We start from the raw sequence: 9,589 nt of genomic DNA, 5'->3' as shown, positions 1-9,589 counted from the left end.
TATATATATATATATATTTCTGGATGGTCATTTTTTTTTACCAAATAAACACACGCACAATATATACGTTCTTCATTCGTTTATTACTGTTCTTATTCTAACTCATGTTCATTGTCCGGAAATCTTTTGTCATACACCTGTGACCTCACCTCTTCAGTGACACTTTTCGTCTTCGTGTATGCTGTTGCTCTACTTATTTCATTTTCTTCTATGATGTGTATCCTTATATGCGCATACGATTGCGTCCGTGTTTGTGTGTGTGTGTGTGTGTGTCTGTGTCTATGTGTGTGTGTGTCATTCTTCTTAGTAGCTGTACGACCTTCCCCTCAGCTCCATCTTCTCACCTTTTGTCGCTGCTACTGTCCTCGGGCCTGGAATTTGGTACTGTTCCTGTATCTCTCTGTGTTTGTGTGTTCACCCACGCTGCTGCCATCGTAGCTGTTGTTGTTGTTGTTGCTATCGTTGTTATTGCCAACGTTGTCACTGCTGTTGCGTTGTCGTTGTTGTTCGTGTTCTTGATATTGCTGCAGCCGTCTTTGAAGTTATTGCATGAGTGTTTTTGTGTGTAATATATTTATCACAGGTATGTGCATATATGTTCATTGTGTGTGTATTACTTTGTTTGTATCTGCTTTATTTTATTTCATTTTTCTCTCTCTTCTCCTCCCTTCTGTCTTTAGTCGTCATATTGTGTGGTGTATTGGTGGGTGTTATTGCTCCATTCGTGTTTTCTATTGAGGCTCGATCTATCTATTAGTATATGTGTAGCCTCTGTGATCTAAGTGTTGTGTCAGTTCTATGCGTCAATAATACCTTAACCTCTATGTTCTGTTTGAGCAGGTTGGTAGAGCACTGATGAGCCTTTCTCGTCTTTGAGCTCTCGCCAGTGCTCACCTGTACGCTCTCTTATGCTGCGAACAGTCTCTCCACTTTAAGTTGTTGTTATGTTTCTGTACCGTCCCTCAGAACATCGTAAGTTATACACTATATTCTTAACCTTACAGTTAACCTGTGGGTTCATCCTACATACACTGCAATTGTTCTCCGTACATGGGGACTTATCAAATGGATAAGTTCTACAGATCAGGGACTTTATAGGGTCACCAGGCCTTTGTACTATTTTAATCTGTAGATTAACCTTACTTAATGTTTCTTTAAAAAGTTATGCTAGTTCGCCACCGGGGGTAGCATCAACGAAGATGATGCTCTGGTTATTACACAGAAGACAGTATGAAATTGGTTTGCAAAATTTCGTTCTGGTAACTTTGGAGGAATCTTAAATATATCATAAAAGATACGTTTTTCTTAAACACACATACACACACACGCGTGTATGTGAGTGTATATGTTTTTCTGTATACGTTGCCTCAAATCTGTAACATAATAATCAATAGCGACAGGAGCAATATTAATACCAAAAAGTAATATTTATCTCCCACTAAAAGGTGGAGGTTGTGTTAGAACACAGAATACTACGTAATTTTCCGTGAAAGAACGTCTCGTATGAACTTGTGGTGCATATAAGCACTCGTGTATTTATCGTTGGCGGGCGATAATCGTCCTCCGTGACCGCCGGAACTACCAAATCATGTTATTTCGGCCTTCCTTGGCCTTGTCGGTGGCAGACTTCCAACTAGACACAGTATCCGATTCCCTGGTCAGCGATATATAGAATCTCAGTGTTTATCCAGGCACTGGTGTCGCAAATAGCTGGTCAACTTATTAAGAAATAATTAACATAATATAGATTAAAAGTTGTATGGTCAAGGCGAGAGAAATAAAAAAACGATTGAATTTTCATGGTACGATTTTCTCTCTATACTACCGGCTTGTCACGGGTCTGCACAAAGTGAAATGAACCGTAGGAAAGGATGAAACCAATGTAATATATGTACAGACATAAAATCCTGTCTTTGTGAAATTGTTTAAATGCATTTAAGTGCTTACCCGCATACATACGCGTGTGTGTGTGTGTTTGTAAAATAATAACTTTAAACTAAGACATAGTAAGGCTGAGAAAAGTTATATGTTACTGATTTCAAATGTCGTTCAAACAAAGATAGCTTTCGGCTACCTAAGGCATATATCATATCACCCAAGGTATATCATATTACTGTCTCCAGTAAATATTACCTTGGAACTATTCTTTCATTTCATTTCATTTTATTTCATGTTTTTTTACTATACACAATCAGCCGATTGGTAAAAATGATAAAACTTCAGATAAAATACTTTACAAAATTGTCTTCCTTGTACTTTCTGAGTTCAATAAGGTCATTTTCATATTTGGAGGAAATAAAACCAGTTCCTGTAATATACTAAGTAGTATAAAATGTTGTTTAGTTTGTTCGTTTACTATTTTCCCTGCTGGTATAACGATTTCCAATTAGCTTTATTTAATATTCTTATTTTTTGATAGAAGGTTTTTCTGTACGATTTAATTGCTACACACATTTCTATTTTCATACGGCAACAAATATAGAAGTGTTTACATACTTACTTTGGATTCATTCATTATTTCTTCGCTAAGTAACATGGAAGCGCTATTTTGATGACGAAGTCAGAATAAATCTGAACCGTGTTTCGAGTTGTCTCTGATAAATATCACTGAAAATGAAGATTTTTTTGGTCAGTGATTTATATCATTTTCTCCCACTGTATGTATATGCGTGTGTGTATATATAAGGAATATTTTTGTTCCTTGCTTTAAATATTAAATATATTAATATTAATTTACATCCACCTTAACGCGGATATATTGTTAGAACGCCGAGTACTGCGTTATTCGCCGTGAGAGGTCCTTTCATACAGGCGCACAGTGCTTAAAAGCAGTCACACATGTCGCAGCAGACGACAATCGTCTGGAATGGGTGCCGGAACTACCAGATCACGCGATTTCAATATATTTTGCTTCCTCAGTAATAGGTACCTGCTCACTGCATACATGCCAAACTCATGTCAAGTCTCGTTGCAGGAGTAGTGGACATTAAGGTTTCGTCATCTCTGTGAATTATCAATATCACGTACTCAAAACGAGGCCAGATTCTTCGAGAACCAGATGACTTACTAGAACTTTTGAGAATTTCGTAATAAGCTGCAACAACATCAGCAATAACAAAATGAAATATATGTATTTTGTGCATCTTTTTTCCATATTCTTTAATATCTGAGAGAGAGAGAGGGGGAGATAGGATGAGGCAGATAGTGTTTGTATTGTCAGAGTAAAGATACATCAACAGCAAGAAAAAGTAGATATAAACAAACAGCTGAACTGAATTGAAATGAAATTAGCTTTGTTACTAAAAACTACAGTGATGATGCTGATGATGATGATGGCGGTCATGGAAGTAGTGTGTTGAAAGCAAAAAGTTTTTTGTTTTTTTTTAAGGAATTAAATCTATAATCTTCGTAGAAGAATATTATAGATTGTTAGAGAGGAGGAAGTGGTGGAGTAAGAGAGAGGAAGAGGAAATGTGAGAATGAGTGAGAGAGCAGACAACCAGCCGATGCATTATGCTGTCACTCATGTGGTTAGTGGAAGCGAGAGGTGAAGAGTAAGAGAGAAATGTTAAATACATGAAGAGGGGAGTTACATGGTTAAAATGTGTTTTGAAGAAGTAAAAAGAGAAATATAAAGCGCTTAGCTGAGAAGAAATTTTAAAGTCTTATGTATCATTGTGACTGGAAGTGAAATAACTCAGCAAAATAAATATTAAAATGCAAACCATCCTTTCTTTTTTAAATAACTTATCTTAATCTGTTTCGTTCCATGGGATTTCCACCAGTCCCATGAAGAAATTATTATCGTGTGTAATCCTTGTATAATCGTATGTGTATACTCTGTAATGAAGCGATCTGTTCGAAACGTTAAGTTTCTCTTCTTTCACACAGTAGACTAATTTATTTCACTGTGAACTTATCAACTGTTTGTGCGTTGTATTTGCTGACGCCTACAATCATCGAGTCCCTCATGTACTGCTTTGAACGAGTTAATCTCATAAAACTTGATATAAAGAAGATAAAAAAAAACTCGGATTAATTAAGAGCATTAATGCAGTGGTGAGAAGAAATAATTGGTGCAATAACTAATATTATTTTGATCTTGATTTTGTCAAGAACGGGTAACAGAACCAGACGTTTTTTAGTCTTTCAGACCGCCTCGACGAAGCAATAGTCTTTTCCATATCTGCCAAATCGATGAAAAGAGAATTACTTTTTTTTTCTGTATGCAACGCTGGCTCTCAGCCTTTCGTCACTCATCCCTACCCCCTTTCACTGAAAGACGTTTTACAAATGTCCCATCAAAAGATTTTCAAAACGAAGAAAGTGTAGCGCACACTCGAGTGAAATTCTATTATATATACATACATACGAACATAGTAGATGACAGCTAGCCTTTGGCTAGGGTGAAGTTGTGGCTGTGATGCTGCTGCCTGGGTCACTTGGTGCAGGAGTTCTCACAGGTTGTATTTTCGTTGTTGATCCATGGTGAATTAATTCACGAACAGGGCAGTGTTGTAACCAGGGCGAGTTGCTTGTTGAGTTGTGTACGTAAAGAGATGTTGACTTTAGGACGATGGTGGCACCATTTTATAATGGAATGGAAGGTTTATGGTACCTGTGGAGTATCTCCTTCTCCCATTATAATTATTTTTTGTGGCCAGTGGCTAGATCTTAAAAGGTCTGGAACCGAAAGACATCGAGATGAAGAGAAGCTGGGTTTTTATAAGGAATTGTAGGCTCGAAACTGAGTTGAGAACAGGCTGTCACACGTAACCTTATTTAGGTACTTCGGTTGGTTATACGCTGTGTATTGGCGCGATAGAGTAAGGAACAAATTGCGCCAATACCAACCAATCAGAGTGGTGGACACAACGGGGTCCAAAATGCAGCCAAAGGCTAGCTGTTATCTATTACGTTCGTATGTATGTATATATAATAGAGAGGAGGGGAATTTCACTCGAGTGTACGCTACAAAAGAAAATTTTTAAAAAAGATTAATTTAATAAAACATAAGTTAACTTTGGACTGTGGTTTATTAATTGTCCATAGTTTCTGAGACTTTAATCATCCAGCATGTACTCTTTTCTTGATAACTAATTGAACTCGTGTCCCCAATGTTTTATCATTCATGGAAATTATAGAAGGTGAGAATTAATACAACGAACTTATATTGAGCCTTGACGCCCACCTGATAACGCAATCATTATTATTCATATTTTCTCCCGACAAAAAAAAACTTTTTGAAAATATCTTTGTATGCAAGAAATGTACTTGGTTGAAATATATTTGTATCTAAGAATATTCGTGACTCCTCCCTCTAAACACCCTGTTCCTTCGTTGTGCCCTCTTCGTATTCCCCGCTTTCTTCATGTGAGCGCATAACGACCCACAAAGAAAATCATCACCAACCGGGCTAAAAACTACTTGTGTGCAATTAGACGCGCTATTCGCACATAAAACAACTGTATTACGTAGATAGCATGATTTGGGACACATTTACCATGTTTGGCCTAGTCTCTGCACTTACTTCACCTAATATCGCTCATATAAACTCTACTTTTATTGACGGCCTTATCACTCAGCTATCTTTTTAGTATTGTTCTGTTCGCCCACACATCTGTCATAGACGCTTTCAAACACATGGACAATCGCACGTAGTCAAGTAGTATTAAATGCATATTTAAAAACTATAAAAATATATGCATCCTCCGACGATGAGTATTCCAAATTTCTGATCATTGGAACTACTTATTTATGTATTAGTGTGGACGTAATCTAGAGATCTCACAGAGGTTATATGTAATTAGTTTCGCTGGGAAGCTATGCAAATGAGCTGGGCCAAGCTTAGTTTTATTTATATTTTCAATAAATCGCCATCAGCTACGTCATCTCGTCATTTTGGAAGGGACAAGTAAATATTTTTATGAATCTTTAGTAACACTGAATGATCGGTTGGAACCCTATCCCAAGCTGCCGAAAAGGGCCATTGTTTCCAGCTATAAGACGGACGATTTATAAATCAGTAAAGAATTATTATTGAATTAGAGAAGGATTTATGAATTAATTTAAATGGTATGTATGAGGAGGGTTACTGCTGTTGTTGTTTAGCATCCGGTCAATCTTAATAGAGTAGACTTGCAATCAAAGGCATTCTAGCCTTGATTATCTCCTCTTTTTTTTTTTCTTTTTTTTGTCAGCCATTCTGTATTCAGTACATTCGTTGAATTTACACAGATGTTAATTTTATTATATTTCTTCTTTCAGATTGCTGGAGTGAGAATACCTGAAAAAAGAAATAATATATGCCCAAGGCCTAATACACTTAATCAAAACTCAGACCTGCCTCACTTGTAAGAAGAAAAACTCGGAGGATTTTATTTTGTTGCTGTTTTTGCTATTTGTAAATTTCATTTTAATTACTGAACCATTATGTGAGAAATCAAAATCTTCACATACTTATTTTTCTTCCCACCCGAATCTCGAAGAAATACTCGTATATAATTACAATCACTGAATACCAACGATATTGTGATCAATAAAAAAAATATCACATATTTTCTAATATAAAATTAAAAAGTAAAACATGGAAACGATTAGAAAATACTTAAAAAAGAAGCCAAAAGATTCAAATGGCATTGACGGCAAATATACCATACCTGAAGAACTTAAGAGACAATTTCCAGATTATAACACAGATTCTACGGAAACGCATCGTTTACGAACAATTTCAATTTCTAGGTCTGGTAGATTCAAACCAAAACGAGATCGCGGTGCCATTTCACAGAGACCAGATATATTTCAACAGCCAGCCAAGGAAAAGAAAGAGGAAGCGGCATCCAGAGAAGAAAGGAAACATGATAGCCCTCGAACAACTCGGTCATCGAATAATAATTACCGGTAACAAACTATCACTAAAATAAGCTGGTTATCCGTTTAAGCTATAACTTTCTGGACTCGAGAAGCTATGTAATATGGCGTTTACAAATTCGCGCCATATTGCAAAAAAAAAATGTATATCTAACAGAGAAAAAAAAATTGAAAATGAAAAATAAAGAGTTACATCCAAGAATACATAGTATATGGACAAATGTATATACATTTGTGAGCACAGCGATTATCATTAATTCTTTGAAGACGCTTTTATAACAAATTGAACTTGGATAGGCGGGAGCGATAAAAAAAAGTACCAGGCATAAACTGGAATAGATTCAAAACGTTCAGTCGATCACACTCTTCCTCTACAAATTCGTCGGCTTTACACCAATGTAAAAAAAAAAGTCGAAGTATTTTAAAATTTAGTATTGTTTTAATTCAACAGCATTTTAGTAAATGACATTGTTAAAATAAGGTTTAAACATGTAATTATATATATGCATGATGTATGCGCATAATGTATGTATAACCTGTGTGCGTATGTGTGTGTGCGTGTGTGTGATAGCCCTTCCAAGACACGTCCTGTTTATTTCTCTTTAGAGTTGGTATGGGGACCACACGAATTCTGAGGAGCAAGAAAGTCGACTGGTCTTACAAAAGACATCATCATTATAAATATCCCTACTTTATTATGTCTTGAATACTTTGCCTCAAATTGCGGTTTCTCCATTGTTTGAAACGTAATTATGCAACTATGTGCATGTGCATGTGCATGTGTATGTGTGTGTACGTGCATGCATGCGTGCGTGTGTGAGTGTGAGAGAGAAAAAGAGAGAGAAAGTGGGGAGCGCAGTTTGACTGATTGTTTTAGGAGATTGTTTTACAGCCATAAGATTCTGGTATCGATTCTACCGTGTGCCATCTTGGGTAAATGTCATTTTCTGTAGCTACGGCTCGATCCATACATTGTAAATGGAACCGGACAGCACGAAAACTACATAGGCTCTCGTGATAGATCGTGCCTATAATACAACATGCATGGCCTTCCCGCTGATTCTATCTGAGAACTACGTTAAGGGTACAGGTGCAGGTAATTCACTTGATCGAACAATTGAGTCCTCCTCGGTGAACGAAGTCACATGCACACGCGAACACACACACACACACACACACACACACACACACACACACACACACACACACACACACACACACACACACACACACATATCTGTGTATTTGGGCTTATATGCGTTTAGAATGAAATACGTGTATGTACTCAAGCAAAGATATATTAATATATAAGATATATGAATATATTTATAAAGACATATAGATATATTTATGTATATAGTGGGATATGTAGAAATATAGACACATATAGACATACAAAAGTTGCACAGGTTGCAGACCATGATGAGTTTCCGTGTCTCATTGTCTTGACTTGAAGCCTTCCCAAATTCATATTCTTCTCGCACTGTTATGGCGTTGACACAATGTACACCAGCAATATATTAGAGAACGTTCGGCCTACTTTAACTACGAAATTTGTAAAAAGTTGGTATTACAAAGATATCAGTATTTGTTAGTCTGTTGGGGAGGGAGAGTTTCTAAGGGTCGTTTTAGACCCTCTCTGGTTGCGGACATGGAATGACGAGGTGAAGTTGTTGCACTATGTATATATTTGTGTGTGTGCATATATATATGACAAGAGTAGAGATTCAAAGAATCAAATAGAACTCAGCTGTCAACAATGGATGAAATATCTATTCTCTCACTTCATTTGTTTTATCTGATCAAGTTATATACATACATACATATATATATATATATATATATATATATATATATATTCAAGATTAAATAAAAAGATAACGGAAAATGACATACCTGTATATATATATATATGTATATATATATATATATATATATAATTCAACAAAGCGTGTAGAAAAACATACGAACATATACTAAACACACAGACTAACGGAAAACACAGGTCACCAACTCCTCTTCAGTTACTGGCCAGAGGGTCGAGCGTAATTCCGCGACGGCCTAAGGCGGTTTCATTCTTTTACGAGTTGCCTTCGACCAGACTGGTCACGATTTTCTGAGCTCCTCGGTCTACTCCTCCTGTGTTTATAGTCCTTTAGGACAGTTTTTCATTTCGCCTTCGCGTTACCCATTTTTGTCTTGTCTTGCAGTCCTAGGTCTTTATTTGCTGTATATGTATCATGATTTTTAATTGTTGTCTTCGTGTGGCCCTAAGCTTTTATTCTGTTTATTGTTTTGTTATGTTTTGGTCCGATTCCCGGCAAGTTTCTTGCCGGTGCTTCCAGAGTGGAATTAGTATTATCGATAATGGCCGAAATTGCGCTTGACCGTCTGACCAATAACTGAAGAGGAATCGGTGACCTTCTGTGTTTTCCGTTCGTCTGTGTATTTAGTATATGTTCGCATGTTTATTTTCTACACTTTTTTAAAATTATATATATATACATATATATATATAAACACACACACACACACACACACACACACATGTCATTTCCCGTTGTCGAGTTATTTAATCCTGAAAATATTTATGTAACGCACGCACTCATTTATTTTTTTACGTATATGTATATATATATATACATATATATATACATACATACATACATATATATATATATATATATATATATATATATATACTTACAGAAATTATGCA

At 36.2% G+C, this 9,589-nt stretch overlaps 1 long non-coding RNA gene across 1 annotated transcript in view; it reads left to right on the top strand.

The window, feature by feature from the left end:
* The window catches only part of LOC106875289 (uncharacterized), an 87,098-nt gene extending 77,521 nt beyond the window's left edge, over window positions 1-9,577 (top strand). Inside the window, exon 3 of the long non-coding RNA XR_001410099.2 lies at window positions 6,268-9,577. This is a non-coding gene — a long non-coding RNA (uncharacterized LOC106875289). The remainder of the gene's footprint in view (window positions 1-6,267) is intronic.
* Window positions 9,578-9,589: the final 12 nt, after the last annotated feature.

Source organism: Octopus bimaculoides, chromosome 6 (genome assembly GCF_001194135.2).
Source record: "Octopus bimaculoides isolate UCB-OBI-ISO-001 chromosome 6, ASM119413v2, whole genome shotgun sequence".
NCBI lineage: Eukaryota > Metazoa > Mollusca > Cephalopoda > Octopoda > Octopodidae > Octopus > Octopus bimaculoides.
This window is presented reverse-complemented; position numbering and strand designations above follow the sequence as displayed.